The sequence below is a fragment of the Microtus ochrogaster genome, chromosome 17 (genome assembly GCF_000317375.1).
Source record: "Microtus ochrogaster isolate Prairie Vole_2 chromosome 17, MicOch1.0, whole genome shotgun sequence".
Lineage (NCBI taxonomy): Eukaryota > Metazoa > Chordata > Mammalia > Rodentia > Cricetidae > Microtus > Microtus ochrogaster.
In genome coordinates this window covers 23,050,811-23,054,712 of record NC_022019.1, presented here as the reverse complement: position 1 = coordinate 23,054,712, position 3,902 = coordinate 23,050,811, and positions in this window count along the sequence as shown.

Genomic DNA, 3,902 nt, shown 5'->3' with positions numbered 1-3,902 from the left:
CCAATGTCAACATTCTCCCCAATGTCAACATTCTCCCCAATGTCAACATTCTCACCAATGACAACATTCTTAGCAATGTCATCATTCTCACCAATGTCAACATTCTCACCAATGTCAAAATTCTCACCAATGTCAACATTCTCACCATTGTCAACATTCTCACCAATGTCAATACTCTCACCACAGCCAACATTCTCACCAATGTCAACATTCTCACCAATGTCACAATTCTCACTACGGCCCTCACTCTCACACAGCCAACCTTCTCATCATCACCAGTCCACCAGTTCACATTCACCATCATAACTAAGTCAGCATTTTCACAACAGAATTCTCAGCAGAGTTTTGTCCATAACCACCATTCACCACATCCAGTATTCTTACCTCAGTCAACGTTCTCATCACATTCTTACTACAGACACCTTCAATACCACAAGCAGCTGCCACGACCTCCACAGCTGCCATTATCACCACTCCATTATTCTGTCTTGGTTTTTAACACATATATATTATTACATTTTGGAAGGGAAAGGGATGTACAATGCACTTTCCTATGTATCTAGAAGAAAGCAATTACTCAATTAAGCAGCTTAAACAGGCATGCAAAAGACAGGCTTAATATCTTCAAGTGGCTAAATATACTTATTAATGTTCTAACTTCAAAATGCTTGAATTTATTGCAGAAATAAGTATTTCAAAGTCAAATTCTCACCCAAATTTTAATTAAACTAACTGGGATTGTTCTTCTTTTATTGAAGATTTTATATCTTCACGTAGTAGTAACATTTATCCATGTGCCATAACAAATAAAGAAAATCACATGTATGTTCTACTCTGATTATAATGGGAAAAATACTCACTTGATTTCTAAAGTGGTATTCCTCATAATAATCCAATTTTGCTCATGTTTTTTTTCCTGATATATCCTTGCTAAATGTTGTCAAGAGAGCTAAACGCCCTGGCCATTACTAAAGTCAAGTGAGAACATTGGTGAGCCATTGCTCCATGCTGGCCAATGGGTTCACTGGCCTACCATAGCTGATTTTCAGGCTGCCTTTGATAATGCGATTAAAAAGTACCCACTTAAAGTATGTATGAAGGCGCTCTAACAATCGCCATTAATCATCCACAGTTTGCCATCATCAGCTTTAATGGCATCCCGTTGGGTTCCTGAATATTTATCAGTCTTCTCAGTTGTCCTACACAGGCTTCTTCAATGAAGGAAGGATGAGGAAACCTACCGCCTGGGAACCCAGTGAAACGTTGATGAGACACTTTTGATGAAAATACTACACAGTCTGAATGCAACATACAGAGAAAGCAAGGTGAAACAGAGCGTCCTCTCCGCTGGTCAATGCTTACTGTGCTTAGTGCTACCGTGCAGGCTGCTGGTTGTAGGACAGACGGGGGGGAAAGACAACAATAGTCTTGCCCATCTGAGAATTCTATGAACTATCATACCAACCTGACAGGTAAGATGTAACCAATGATAGAATAATGGCAAAACTATTTGGGGAGTGACCCACAATTCCCTGATTGGACCTGAGGCCCACTCTACTCTTACTACTACTGTAAACCCGGTCCAAAGCCCATCACTGAAGAGGCCTTAGCCCCTAGTGGTGAACCAAAGACTTCTTGATTAGCTGAATTGACACAGCATCAAAATACCTTCTAAATGTGTTTATATTTACAGACTTAAAAAAAAAACAAGCCGGGCAATGGTGGTGCACGCCTTTAATCCCAGCACTCGAGAGGCAGAGGCAGGTGGATCTCTGTGAGTTCGAGACCAGCCTGGTCTACAGAGCTAGTTCCAGGACAGGCTCCAAAGCCACAGAGAAACCCTGTCTCGAAAAAACCAAAAAAAAAAAAAAAACAAAACAAAAAACAAAAAAACAACAAAACCTTAATCAGAGAAGTTTCTCCACACAGAAAACAGGTGAATGCAAAGACTCACGGCTATACAGATGCTGAGAATAAAGGACAGTGTAAGGCTTAGACCTAAGCAAAACATTTAGAGTACCCCTTAACACTCAGGGAACACTATGGAAGAGGGGACAGAAAAAAATGTACAAGTCAGAAGACAGGGAGAAGGGTTGTGTAGTTCCACCTTCTAAGCATAGCATAGGTATTATAACCCATAGCAACTGTGCCCATGGGCACTGTGCCTAGGAAAGTCTGCCCTGCTCCGCAATTGGTTATGAATGGACAAGGGGCTCATGGGCCCTACCAGTTATGCTGATCTAGTGGCAACTAACAGATTCTGAGAGACGGAGAGGCATAGGATCCAGATGCATACCCACCAGCAACCCTACCAGGCTTTGGTTAGTTCTAAACCTAGGATCACATGGATGGACCACAGTTAAACTCTTTGGGGTACAAAACAAAACCCAATGAATATTAGAAAGAAGGTTTTTGTTTGTTGGGATTTTTTTTTAATGAAGGGAACAGCTGATAAAGATAGGAGGGGCATAGGAATGGGAGAGGGAGAGAGCAACTAAATGTATTACATACATTATACAATTGTGAAAGAACAATTAATAATAAACATCTATTTTTAAGATTATGTTTAAGACTATATGGTCTTTTGGACTATGCTCATGAATAGAAATAAAAGTACTATCTAAATTTAGTTATGAATCAGCCACAAGTCACTTCCATCCATTTGCTACAGTGGTCAAGAGTGACTGAGCAAACTATGCTGACTGACAAGGAAGGACACACAACACCTCTTGCAGTCTCATGGGAATTCATCGGGTGCAATAGCCCTGGGAAAACACAATGGCATTGTCTTAAGGATGTTTTCTGTGCCATTCCAATCATAGATAGTTAACCAAGTGAAGCTGGACAGTTTGTCTATTAATACCAAATCTGTGCGTATTTACCCCAAAGGGCAAACGCCACAGATGCCTGTGAACCAGTGACCAGATGTAACCTTTGCTTTCCCTCACAATAGAATTCTGCTCAGTAGGAAACGGGACAGCAGAGGAACTCCAAATGCAGGCTGCGTGAAAGCAGCCAGACTTAATAGGCTGCAAACTAGAAGATCCTGGAAATGGGAAGCTGTTAAGTGTAGATTTCAGCTCAGTGGATGCTAGAAGTAGGGCTGAGATAAAAGGAGCCCGAAGGAAAGGCTATGGGAATGACTGACAGATTGATGGCCATATGAGGCTTACATGATTGGATGCATTTGTCAGCATTCATAGAACAAAATGCATCTACAGGAGTTATTTTATTTTGGTAGACCTAACAAAGCAGCTCAGTGTAGCAATCTGAAGATGAACCAAGCTTATAATGTTGATTCTTTATTTGTATACCTAAAGATATAAATGAAAGTAAAAAAATGGCACTAACCTTCTTAGCCTTCCGGCAGAGGGAGGCTAACTTAATTGCTGTCATATGGCTTGGTAAAGGCGATCATGTTACCATGGCTACAAGCTGTTATTTCCTCAGGTATGAAATGTCTAATATTATTAAATTATGACTCATGTGTGGTGTAGAGTCAAACTGAGAACCAACAGGACAAAGTCACCCTAAGGCTTTTCGTGTTTCAGAACTCTGCTTCGTAATGTTTTTCTCACAAACATGTAAGAAATGGAGTGACGTTGGTCAACACATTGGCAAGGGCTTAAAGGAGGAAAAAAAAAATCAGAAACTTCTGGCTAAACTTGAAGACAATTCTAAAAACTGTCATTCAATACTCTTTATTATGGAGTGTGCGTGTTGTTGCTATAGTAGTGCTCTCAAATGTAGATAAATTACAGAAATCAAGTATCTGAGTTTGTTTTAGTTTGAATCTTGTAAATACTCAAAATGCTGGTGATGCTGAAGGTCTGAATACCATAAGGGTCTGATGTCAGAAGGTGCATCTTTTAAGTGGGGCCTGCTAGAAGGAATTTGGATCA